Source organism: Bubalus bubalis, chromosome 2 (assembly GCF_019923935.1).
Source record: "Bubalus bubalis isolate 160015118507 breed Murrah chromosome 2, NDDB_SH_1, whole genome shotgun sequence".
Classification (NCBI taxonomy): Eukaryota; Metazoa; Chordata; class Mammalia; order Artiodactyla; family Bovidae; genus Bubalus; species Bubalus bubalis.
In genome coordinates this window covers 52,210,388-52,223,381 of record NC_059158.1, presented here as the reverse complement: position 1 = coordinate 52,223,381, position 12,994 = coordinate 52,210,388, and the positions used below count along the sequence as shown (strand labels likewise).

At 46.6% G+C, this 12,994-nt stretch overlaps 1 long non-coding RNA gene across 1 annotated transcript in view; it reads right to left on the bottom strand.

The window, feature by feature from the left end:
* Positions 1 to 331: 331 nt before the first annotated feature.
* The window catches only part of LOC123465148, a 53,798-nt gene continuing 41,135 nt past the window's right edge, over positions 332 to 12,994 (bottom strand). Inside the window, exons 2-3 of the long non-coding RNA XR_006640262.1 lie at positions 4,288 to 4,394; positions 332 to 390 (exon numbers count right to left, since the gene is read on the bottom strand). This is a non-coding gene — a long non-coding RNA (uncharacterized LOC123465148). The remainder of the gene's footprint in view (positions 391 to 4,287; positions 4,395 to 12,994) is intronic.

Below are 12,994 nucleotides of genomic sequence, written 5' to 3'. Positions count from 1 at the left end.
CTGTTCATTTCAGTTCAGTCGCTCGGTCGTGTCCGACTCTTTGCGACCCCCATTGAACCGCAGCACGCCAGACCTCCCTGTCCATCACCAACTCCCAGAGTTTACCCAAACTCGTGACCATTGGGTCGCTGATCCGCTATCGTCCCCTTCTCCTCCTGTCTTCAATCTTTCCCAACATCAGGGTCTTTTCAAATGAGTCAGCTCTCCAAAAACTGGAGTTTCAGCTTCACCATCAGTCCTTCCGATGAACACCCAGAACGGATTTCCTTTAGGATGGACTGGTTGGATTTCCTTGCAACCCAAGGGACTCTCAAGAGTCTTCTCCAACACCACAGTTCGAAAGCATCCATTCTTCTGCGCTCAGCTTTCTTTATAGTTCACCTATATATTCTGTATACAGAAGAAAAACACTCATGAGTATAAAACTTGTTCACATAAAACGAGTGTATGAATTGTTATCTTCCCGACCCAGGGATCAAACCCACATCACTTCCATATCCTGCACTGGTAGGCAGAGTATTTACTGACTGTGCCGCCGAGGAATCGATACACATTTCAAGAACCACTGCCATCAGCTTCTCCTGTTCATGACCGAGGTAGGAGAAAGAACGCTGGAAGAAGTACCCGTAAGCATATTATTTAGTCAAGGAACTGTTGTTATGCTGGGTACTCCAGTTATTACTGGGACAAGTCAGTTCCTCCAATGATGATCAGTATACCTGAAAAATTCTTACAAATTCATGGGATGCGATGTCTATATGATCAATGTGTTCATCTTATGCTACTGCTTCAGGTAGACCTGCTTCAGCATGAAGGACTGCACTTGAAGGGATGCCTACTATTCCAGCTCAAGCAACAGATACTGCAGTGCAGATCACTGTCCTTTGTTGAACAGGATCAGCAGTTTGTCAACATAGGTAACACGCCAGAGCAAGCCTTGGGATGCAACTCTGAAAACAGGCTAGGCCCTCTTTTTCCCAAGCCCTGCGATAAAATACAAATCCAAAAAAGAAAAATAGCAACGATTTTGTCAGGACTTCCTCACTTTTGTGTTCTGGATGGCAGGAAGCACACACTGAGGCCAGATGACTGCAGGATTTAATTGTGAGCTAACATTGGCTGGGGTGGAAGCTCATCACTCTAGGAAGAATGTGGCTAAACTAAACTGTTTGACTTTCATTCACTTCATGTGCATAGAGTTCCATAATCCTTCGTTAAGGAATTCAGTAAGTTGTACTTCCTTACACCTTCACCATCTCTTGGTTTACACGAATGTAAGTTCCTAGTCCAGCACTTATTTATACAACGCGTGTTACAGGTAGTAATAGTACATAAATGATGATGAGCAATGACAGGAAGTTTATTTCTTCTCTGTTCGACTTCTCTATTTTTATACAACCAAGCAGTGAAATATACTTACGAATGTGAATATTTTAGTGGTGTGTAGAAATACATAGTGTTGGCACAATAATTACCAGGGTATCGTGTCTTTTTCATATATTCCTTTGGAGATTCTGTTCCATTATATGCTATCATAAGATATTCAATACAGTTTCTGAAACTACAGAGTAGGTCCTTGTGGTTTCTTTCATACATAGTACTATGTAGTTGTTAATACTTCAAACAAAAACTGGTACACAAATATTCATAGCGACCTTATTCACAATAGCCCAAAGGTAGAACCCATTCAAGTGTCCATCGGTGGGTGAATGAATATGCATCACAGGGTATATTCAAAAGCTTGAACAGTATTCTACCATACAAAAAGATAAACTGAAATGGTTCTGCCACTGCGCAAGACACTACAGAAATTACTCCAAAACTAACACATGGAACAAACAGATATTTCAATTCTAATTCATGCTATGTACCCAAAAGGTTTGGAAAAGGGGGCTGAAAAAAATGCATATTTCTGCAGTCATAGTCACAACAGCGTGATTCACACTGGCCAACAAACGGAGGCAATCTGAGTGTCCATGGACAGCCAGTTCCATAAACAAACTGTGGTAGACACACAATGGAATCTGACTCGGCCCTTCAAAGTCGGTAATTCTGACAATGCCACAATGTGGACGAACCTTATGGTCATTATATTAAGTGAAATAAACCAGACCAAAATAGGAGAAACATTCTGTGATTCCACTAGTATGACATATCCAAACAAGTCAAATCCAAAGCCAGAAAAACAGAAAGTAATTCCCAGGGATCGAAGACAGTTCATGTTTCACAGAACCCGCCCAGTTTCCCTTGGGGAAACTGACTTCTCATGACATCTCCAAAAATAATTGGAAGCCATATCCAGTCAAATGAATGTAGACATAATTTTATAATGTACACCAACCTCACTCAAACTTCTCAACAGATAAAAGGCAAAATTGTATCTATGGTACCTCAGCTTTGTTTAAAACTGTATCTACAGTACCTTAGTTTTGCTTATGAAATTTAACCAAAACAAAACAAAACACTAAAGTCTATCCAAAAAAGGACATAAAAATTATAACATGAACTTTAAAAAATTATAAATTTAAACTGTGAAAAACCTCATTCACAAAACTTAAACACAAGCCACAGAAAAATATATTGACAAAATACATATATGATAAAGGATCGTACTCCAAATATACCAAAATATCTGGAACAAACAACCTCATTAAAAGTGTATAAATCTGAACGCCTGGCCAAAGAAAAGATACAGATAGTAAATCAGCATATCAAAAATACTCAAAATCATATATCATTAGGAAATTACAATCTAAAACAGCAGTGAAGTAGCACTGCACACCTATTAGATCCAGTAAGCTCAAAAAGGGGAAGGGGGCACGGGGCTTCTCTGGTGGCTCAGTGGTAAAGAATCTGCGTGATGATGCAAGACACTCAGGTTCGATCCCTTACCCAGGAAGATCCCACCTGCCAGAGAAATTTAGCCGGATTTTTCCACAGCTAAACAAGGCTCACCTGTGACCTGAACACTACACGTCTAGCACTTACTAAACAGCTTTGAAAAAGTGTCCAGACAAAAAATATCACACAATTATACACAGCAGCTCTACTTCTAACAGTTAAAAACTTTCAAATATCAGGATGTCTTCGGGCGATGACTGTGTAAGCAAATTGGGATACATCCAAAGTGAAGGGGAGCAAATGCTACCCCAAAATATACCACTTCAGCATGAGAATTAGTTGGACCTAATTAACTTTCTTTTCTTTAAGAGGACACATGCTCATCTCTGAAACCCAAGTTCAAGACGGCTCTTCTGTGAGTCACATTTACAAGAGAAATCTCATTTCAAAGGAATCCTCGGTATATACCAGATAGAAGGATGACAGTCTTGTGAAACTCTTTTTTTTTTTTTAATCAATAGGGAAACCTAAGATGTAAATCTGTAGAACGACCATATCCTTCCTTTCCTTTGGTTTTATTTTTATTAATATTGATTTTTTTTTTTTTTTTGTATTTGGCTGCACCAGATCGACCTTCCTTGAGGCCAGCCAGATATCGTTGTGGCATGGGAAATCTAGTTCTCGGATCAGGGATTGAACCTGGGCCTCCTTCTTTGGGAGTGTCCAATCTTAGCTACTGGACCACCAGGAAGCCCCTGATTTGGTTTAAGATGACGATGGTATCTAAGGTGATATCTTGGGCCATTTCAGTCACTGACTCAGTTTCTTGAGTTTCTTCAAAGCACGCACAAGGTACACATTATTAAACCGGTTTGCAAAACAAGGAAAGGTAGTTCATACTACAACACTGTATGCTTACAAATATCTAAATGGTAAATGGCATGTTATTTATTTTTAATTACTGTGCAGAAAAAAAAGAATGCAGGATTCACACATTTTACAACATGAATAAACATTAAAACCATCTTTAGTGAAAAATATCCATATAGAAAAGGCCACACAGATCCCATATTCGCCGTCTGCTTTAAATCCATCAAATTTGTCCAAATCACTGAAAATCTCAGTAACATTCTTAAAAAAAAGATGGGAAGAAAAGTTATATTCATACAATTGAACAATTACTGAAAGGGAAGTGGGGCTGTGGATTACATTATACTGTAGAAACCATATGATGTCCTGATTTTGGAGACTATGTGCAGGTTCTGCAGGAGAATGCACCCATTTTAGATAAAACACATAGACTGTTTTAGATGATGTGGCAAATGTGAGCACTTTTTCCCTTTGCTAGAAGTTTTCTGTACATTTTACACGGAAAGGAAATTATGTTTCAAAACAAACAAGTCAGATGAGACAGGCATGAAAATTTTCTATAGAGTTCAGACTTACCCAGGCGAAGTTCAAGGAAAGCTGTGATGCTCCACTGCCCTTGAAGGAGTCCAAATGGAATGAAGAAGTACTGTGGGAAGTCTATTAGTAACCACCATGCCTTGGGTCTGTGGGAGAAACAGATTTTATAAATAAAATTTTCCCCATAACTTCACAAAAAGTTGTTAGACTACATTCAGTAAAGTTTAAAAATTTCTGATCAATTGACAATCATATAAAATACTACAACTTACAATCCCAATCAATATACAAAATTCACTTGCATTTGTGTACACTAATACCAATCAGAAAAAAAAATTAAGAAAATCCCACTTATAATTGCATCCAAAAGAATAAAACATTTAGCAACAAACTTAATCAAGGACATAAAAGACCAGTAGTCAGAAAACTAGAAAGCACTGATAAAGAAACCAAAGAAAAGACAAATAACCAGAAAACTATTCCACGCTCAGGCACTGGAACAATGAGGAATTAAAATGTCCATTGCAAGCAAAGCCATCAACAAATACACTGACTGAAATCACAAAATGATATTGAATTCCCTTTTTCACAGAAACATAAATACTCCTACTAGTAGGCTGCTAATATTGAACAGGACCTTAAAGGGCCAAGAAGACTGAGAAAGAAGAACACAGCTGGAGGCATCCTCCTCTCCGACTTCAAACTACAGCACGGCCCTGTAGTAACCGCCACAGTGAGGAACTGGCAGGAACACAGACACAGGGACTCCAGGAGAGAAGAGAGAGCCCAGGAATGAACACATATGGACGTGGTAAGTTCATGAAAATCAAACCAGGAACGAGCCAAGAGGAAAGGACAGTCTTCTGAAGAAACAGGGACAGGAAAACTGGCCACCTACTCGGAAGAACATCCGTGAAGGTCATCCTCTAGGCCATCGAAAAGAAATCGAACTGAAAACCCGCCATTTGCACATGGAGCTCTCCCCCCCAGCCCCAACCCCCGAGTCTCGGAGATGGACCTCCAGTCAGCGCTCAGCTGGACACAGGAAACGTCTACTTCGTCCTCATTTTCCCCTCTTGCAGTGCCTCCCTGCTGGCGGGCACTGAGGCAACCCCGCTCCTCTCAGCTGGGACGCAGCCCCGTGACCCTGGAGCCCGAGCCCTGAGGGGCCTGAGGAGACAGAGCTCCCGCCAGGGAAGAGCGGGCAGCCCCGCGCTCGCAGACCTCAGAGGGCTCACCCACAAGCAGCTCTGCTGTGAGCACTAAGGCTGGAAGCCCAAACTGAAATGGAGCACAATGGCTCCATGACCCTCCTCAAAACACGGCTGAGGAACAGTCAGAGCCTGGATGGAATGCAGCCATAAAAAGGAACACATCTGAGTCCGTTCTACGGAAGGGGATGAACCGAGAGTGTATTAAACAGGCAAGTCAGTCAGAACGAGAAAAACATGGAATTGAGAAGGATGAGTCTGACGAATCTGTTCACATAGCAGCACCGGAGATGCAGACATAGAGGACAGACTTAGGGACAAGAGTGGTGAAAAAGAGGGAGAGGGTGAGATGAATGGAGAGAGCAGCATGGACGCCAACATTTGTAAATAGACAACCAGCGGGAATTTGCTGTTAGGACTCAGGGAACTCAAACTGGGGCTCTGAAATAACCTGGAGAGGTGGGGATGGAAGGGATGTGGGAGGGAGATTCCAGAACGAGGGGACGTTCGTGTGGATGTATGACAAATTAAACTGATATTGTAAAGCAGTGATCAATCAACTAGAAATAAATAACTGTTTAAAAAAGAGAGAGAGATGAAATGAACAGAAGCACAAACATTGCAACTAACAACGGAGTTCCATTCAAAAAACTATACAATTTGAGAAAACAACAAAAGACCTACATGGCCTTTGGTCTGGTGATGAGTTCTAACACACAACAAAAAAGCCAACTTACCTAATTAGGAATATACATTATTTCAAACATTGACTTTTACAATTTTATACATTTACTCTGAGAAGGACCTTATTCCAGAGAACCAAAGGACACTCTGTTAAATGAACCAGTGACCACCCAACCTTGCCAGGCAACAGAGAAGAGAAAACACCTGCAGGAGTCATCTTACAACAGGAGGTCCTGGTAAGGAACAAGGAACTAACAACCTCTCACCAACCAGGATTCTGGAGAGGTCAGCAAGAGGTCAACAAGAGATGGGAGACTGCAGTCCAGAGGTCCTAGCAACTTCCACCTAGCAACAAAGACCCAGCATAGTCAAAACGAATTCAGTGTTACAAAAAATAAATAAATAAAAGGACAGAAGTTCTTTGAACACATGACTGAGATTAGGGGTGAGGCAGTACATATATGTGCCAGGATAATCTTAAAGTACAAGAAAGGAAAGAAAGTAAAGACAACTATCAAGCTGTCCAAAGTGATGAAAATGAATGATTACACAGTTTTATCTGTATACACTAGCAGATAATAATCTGAAAAGGAATTTTAAAAAATTCCCTTTCAATAATGTCAACATGAATAAATTGCTTTGCCATGGATGTAACGAGGATGACAAGACTGGCACACTGGAAATTCTACACCATGGCTGAAAAATATCCTGAATACATGGACAGATATTCCATAGTGATGGAAAGACTTAAGATGGCAATACCATGGAATGCATCTTGAATCTGAAATGAAGATTCGATATGACTTGATCGTTCAGAGCTTTTGTGTCATCAAGTGTTATTAAAGGATAAAAGAGATAGAGAAAGCTGCTGACATAGACTTGCGGCGGGGTGGGGGTGCGGGGGCAGTAAGCGTACCCCCTGCTGGTCTTTAGCCAGATGTTATACAGCCACTAGCATTCTGCTAAGGAAAGAAAGGCAATGTCTCAGAGCATGGCACCAGGCCCCCTCACCCACGACATGCATTGAGATAACATGGGCAGCAGGTGAGTCATCCCGGGCAAAAAAATGATTGACATGAATCTTGAAGAAAGGCAGATTTCCAGGCAAATATATCATTTCCTTAACATAGATTAGGAGAACAAGGTACGAGGAAAACATACTGTTTTGTTCAAGTCGCTTCTGAGCCTTTTGGGGAAACCGACCTGAAGCCAGAGTCTAGCGGAAATACATAGGATATTAACATCGCTTAAGACAAACATTTCCTTAGGAGAAAATGCATTGCTTAGCTCAAGGTTTGTCTGGGAAATTGTTAAACATCAGGAGATGGCTCTGAGCTGGATTTCCACACACAAGAACATGCATGCAAAGGACAAGCCTGCACAGCCCATCTGCCCCACCCCACAGCCAGCAGAATTTCCAAGTGACCTCCTTAGGCCTTCCCCAAACTACAGGAGCACCTCTGGGTTTCCTGTTTCCCTCATTTTTCGGACTCTTTTCTTAAAAAAAAAAAAAAAGAAAAGAAAAACAAAAAACAAATAGGCTGTGTATCATCACCCTGCTTATTTAACTTATATGCAGAGTACATCATGAGAAACGCCGGACTGGAAGAAACACAAGCGGGAATCAAGATTGCCAGGAGAAATATCAATCACCTCAGATATGCAGATGACACCACCCTTATTGCAGAAAGTGAAGAGGAACCTAAAAGCCTCTTTATTAAAGTAATAGTGGAGAGTGAAAAAGTTGGCTTACTGGGCAGAGCACGCACTGATCACACGGCTGAGCAGGCACTGATCACTGGGCAGAGCAGGTACTGATCAGGAGGTGGCTGAGCAGGCACTGATCTCGTGGTTGACAGGCGCTGATCAGGTGGCTGAGCAGGAACTTATCACGAGACTGACCAGGTACTGATCAGCCGCCTGATCAGAGCCTGCTCAGTCGCATGATCAGTGCATGCTCAGCTGCATGACCAGTGCCTGCTCAGCCACGTGATCAGTGCCTGCTTTGCCCTGTGATCAGTGCCTGCTCAGCCGCCTGATCATTGCCTGCTCATCTGTGTGATCAGTGCCTTCTCAGCCCAGTTATCAGCACCTGCTCAGTCTCGTGATCAGCGCCTGCTCAGCGGAGTGATCAGCACCTGCTGAGCAATGTGATATGTGCCTTCTCAGTCATGTGATCAGTACCTGGTCAGTCTCGTGATCAGTGCCTGCTCAGCCGCCTGATCAGTGCCTGTCAGCCTCGTGATCAGCGCCTGCTCAGCCGCGTTATCAGCGCCTGCTCAGCCCTGTGATAAATGCCTGCTGAGCAATGTGATATGTGCCTTCTGAGTCACGTGATCAGTGCCTGCTCAGCTGCGTGATCACTGCCTGCTCAGCCGTGTGATCAGCAACTGTCAGCCGAGTGATCAGCGCCTGATAGCTGCATGATCAGGGCCTGCTCAGCCGCGTGATCAGCACCTGTCAGCCGCGTGTTTAGCGCCTGTCAGCTGCATGATCACTGCCTGCTCAGCTGCGTGATCAGCGCCTGCTCAGCCGCATGATCAGCGCCTGTCAGCCACGTGATCAATGCCTGCTCAGCCGCGTGATCAGTGCCTGTCAGCCGCCTTATCAGTGCCTTTCATCCGCAGATCAGAGCCTGCTCAGCCGCGTGATCAGCGCCTGTTCAGCTGCGTCATCAGTGTCTGCTCCGCAACGTGATCAGTGCCTCCTAAACCATTTGATATGTGCCTCTCAGTCACGAGATAAGCGCCTGCTCAGCTGCCTGATCAGTGCCTGCTTAGCCCTGTGATCTGTCCCATCTGAGCAATGTGATATGTGCTTTCTCAGTTATGTGATAAGGGCCTGCTCAGCCGAGTGATAGTGCCTTTCAGCCGCAGATCAGAGCCTGCTCAGCCGCATGATCAGCGCCTGTCAGCAGCGTGATCCGTGCCTGTCAGCCGCGTGACCAGTGCCTGCTCAGCCCCTTGATCAGCACCTGCTCAGCCACGTCATCAGAGCCTGCTCAGCAGCGTGATCAGTGCCTGTCAGCCGCTTGATCGTTGCCTGCTCAGCCACGTTATCAGTGCCTCTCAGCCACGTGATCAGTGCCTGGTCAGCCGCTTGATCAGCGCCTGGTCAGCCTCATGATCAGTGCCTGTTCAGCCGCGTGATCAGTGTCTGTCAGCCGTGTGACCAGCGCCAGCTCAGCCGAGTCATCTGTGCCTGTTGAGCCACGTGATCACTGCCTGCTAAGCTGTGTGATCAAGGCCTGTCAGCCACGTGATCAACGCCTGCTCAGCCGAGTGATCAGTGCCTTTCAGCCGCAGATCAGAGCCTGCTCAGCCACGTGATCAGTGCCTACTGAACCATTTGATATGTGCCTCTCAGTCACCAGATAAGCGCCTGCTCGGCTGCGTTATCAGTGCCTGCTTAGCCCTGTGATCTGTCCCTTCTGAGCAATGTGATATGTGCTTTCTCAGTTACGTGATAAGGGCCTGCTCAGCCGCATAATCAGTGCCTTTCAGCCGCAGATCAGAGCCTGCTCAGCTGCATGATCAGCACCTGTCAGCAGAGTGATCACTGCCTGTCAGCCGCTTGATCATTGCCTGCTCAGCCACGTGATCCGTGCCTGTCAGCCGCGTTATCAGAGCCTGGTCACCCGAGTCATCAGCGCCTGGTCAGCCACGTGATCAGCGCCTGCTTAGCCCTGTGACCAGTGCCTGCTGAGCCATGTGACATGGGCTTTCTCAGTCACGTGATCAGTGCCTGCACTTGCATGATCAGTACCTGCTCAGGCCCGTGATCAGTGCCCGCTGAGCAATGTGATATGTGCCTTCTCAGTCACGTGATCAGTGCCTGCTTAGCCCCGTGATCAGTGCCTGCTTAGCCCTGTGATCAGTGCCTGCTGAGCAATGTGATATGTGCCTTCTCAGTCACATGATCAGTGCCTGGTTAGTTGGGTGATCAGTGCCTGCTCAGCCACCTGATCAGTGCCTGTCAGACACATCATCAGCGCCTTTTCAGCCATGTCATCAGCGCCTGGTCAGCCGCTTGATCATTGCCTGCTCAGCCACCTGATCAGCTCCTGTCATCCGCATGATCAGAGCCTGTCAGCTGCGTGATCAGGGCCTGCCAGCCGCGTGATCAGCGCCTGCTCAGCTGCGTCATCAGTGTCTGCTCCGCAACGTGATCAGTGCCTGCTGAACCATTTGATATGTGCCTCTCAGTCACGAGATAAGCGCCTGCTCAGCTGCGTGATCAGTGCCTGCTTAGCCCTGTGATCTGTCCCTTCTGAGCAATGTGATATGTGCTTTCTCAGTTACGTGATAAGGGCCTGCTGAGCCGCATAATCAGTGCCTTTCAGTCGAAGATCAGAGCCTGCTCAGCCACGTGATCAGCACCCGTCAGCAGCGTGATCAGCACCTGCTCAGCCGTGTGATCAGCGCCTGCCAGCCGCGTGATCATCAAGTGTCAGCCGCGTGATCAGCACCTGTCAGCCACGTGATCAGCGCCTGACAGCTGTGTGATCAGTGCCTGCCCAGCCATGTGATCAGTGCATTTCAGCTGCGTGATCAGTGCCTGCTCAGCTGCGAGATCATTGCCTGGTCCACCGCATGATCAGTGCCTGCTAAGCCACATTATCAGTGCCTGCCTTCTCATTCACGAGATAAGTGCCTGGTCATTTGCGTGATCAGTCCCTGCTCAGTTGCGTGATCACTGTCTGCTCAGCAACGTGATCAGTGCCTGCTGATCCATTTGATATGTGCCTCTCAGTCACGTGATCAGTTCCTGGTTAGTCACGTGATCAGTTCCTGCTTAACCACGCGATCAGAGCCTGTCAGCCACGTGATCAGTGTCTGCTGAGGCATTTGATATGAGCCTTTGCAGTCACGTGATCAGTGCCTGCTCAGCCGAGTGATCAGTGCCTGGTCAGCCGCGTGATCAGAGCCTGTTCAGTCCCGTGATCAGTGGATTCTCAGCCTCGTGATAAGTGCCAGCTCAGCTGCATGATCAGCGCCTGCTGAGTCGCGTGATTAGTGCCTGCTCAGCTGTGTGATCAGAGACTGCTCAGACCCGTGATGAGTGGATTCTCTCCCCATGATCAGTGCCTGCTCAGCCGCGTGATCAGTGCCTGCTGAGTCATGTGATCAGACCCTGCTCAGTCACGTGATCAGTGCCTGGTGAGCGGTGTGATCAGAGCCTGCTCAGTCCCGTGATAAGTGGCCTGTCACCCCTGAACAACTCAAGAGGCAAGCGGAGTTCCATTCCTCAACACAGACGAGGCCTGACTCTCCTGTTCCAACTCTGCAGAGACCCTGCAATCGAAGTCAGAAATGGAGAGGAACCCTGAGGTTCCCGCCTTAACTCGAGATGAGGCCCTCTTACATTGAACCAAACCCAGGGGAGTCCTGAGAGGCCCCTCCCAACTCCACAGTATCCCTGACTTCTCATAGGAACCCAGAGAAGCTCCCTGAGATCACTGGCACAAGTCGAGGGAACCCAGGGTTTCCTGCAGCAACTCGAGAAAGACCTCGAGAGTCCTTCTTCAATGCATCTTGAGGCCCGATTCCCCTACCGTGACTCGAGAGCAATGCCACTCTCCTCCTCTAAATTCGAATGGAGACTGGACTTCCCTGGCGCCACATGAGAGGCTCCCTGAGATCCCCGTGAACTCGTGAGAAACACCACACTCCCACCGCAGCTCGAAAAAAACCACGAGATTCCACCGTCATCGCGAGATGAGGCCCTTCTTTTCCTGCAGGGCCTAGAGAGCAATCCCGAGTCCTCTCTGAAAACTCCACAGGAGGCTTGACTCCATTTAGGCCACTCAATGGGCTCCAAAAGATACCCTTCACAACTCGAGAGGAGAGTGGAGTTATTTGCTTCCACTCGAGATGAGGCCTGACTCCCTAGGTGAATCTTGAATGCAACCCCTAGATCCCTGTCGCCACTGGAGAGGAACACGTAGTTTCTGGACACAAGCCTAGATGAGGTCTATTTGCCCTGCAGCGACTCGAGAGGAATCCCTAACTCCCTCTCGCAACTCGAATGGAGATTGGACTTCCCTGGGGAAACATGAGAGGTTCTGAGTTGCCCGTCGTAACTCGAAAATCTCGCCGCAACTCGTTAAAAACCACGAGGTTCCCCCATCATCGTGAGATGAGGCCTCTTCCCACTGCAGCGTATCAAGAGAAATCCCACGTTCCCTCTTGAAATTCGAAATGGTACTTGACACCCTTGATGCAACCCAAAAATTTCCCCAGCATACCGGTCTGACTCAAGAGGAACACCACGTTTCCCGGCACAACTTAATCTGAGCCCCTTCCCTCCTGATCTCAACATGAGGGTCTATTCCCCTGCTTTGTCTGGAAGGGGATATCGACCTTCATGTCCCACTTCAGGAGGAGACCGGTCTCACACTGAAACTTGAGAGGAAGCCTCGTGTGTCGTGCCACATTCCGAAAGACACCGATTTCCCCATCCACTCAAGAAAGGTCCGATGCTCTGGCACCTCGTCGAATGTAACCCTGAGGATTAAGTCACATCACGAAGGGGAACTCACAACCCAGTTGCATCATCCGAAAACAGCCACAGGTTTCAAATACAACACGACAAGTGGCCTGTCACCCCGTGAACAACTGGAGAGGCAAGGGAAGTTCCAACCTCATCACAAGATGAGGCCTAACTCTCCTGTTCCAACTCTTCAGAGACCCTGTGAACGAAGTCAGAAATGGAGAGGAACACTGAGGTTCCCACCTCATCTCGAGATGAGGCCCTATTCATCCCTGTAGCAATGCGCGAGGAATCCTAAGGTGGCCCTTGCAACGCCAAAGGAGATCTGACTTCCCTGAGGAAACACGAGCAGTCCCCCA